Consider the following 339-nt stretch of genomic DNA (forward strand, 5'->3'; position numbering starts at 1 on the left):
GGCCGTCTCTCACCTTCGGTCATCGGTGCTCGTGGTGGGCCAGGAGGAACGGGTCTCCCCGCGCACGCATGGGCAAACCTGGGCAGAGCAATGCTGGGACGCCAGAGCTCCCAGCGCTTCCTGACTCTCCTGGGGCTGAAGCTCCGAGCTTGGGCAGCCCAGGGGTTATCTTGGGCGTGTGCATGTCCATGGGCCACCGGCAGCAGACCCAACATCCCCGTGCAGAAATGGAAGCCCCGTGGGGTCAGTAGGTGGGGAGGCTGAGGAGTGGTGCCAGCAACCTTCCCAGCAGCTGTGATTTAGCAGCGACGTCTAAGTGGGAAATAACAAAGAAATGCC

This window comes from Egretta garzetta, unplaced genomic scaffold, assembly GCF_000687185.1.
Source record: "Egretta garzetta isolate BGI_Z169 unplaced genomic scaffold, ASM68718v1 scaffold154, whole genome shotgun sequence".
In the NCBI taxonomy this organism is placed as follows: domain Eukaryota; kingdom Metazoa; phylum Chordata; class Aves; order Pelecaniformes; family Ardeidae; genus Egretta; species Egretta garzetta.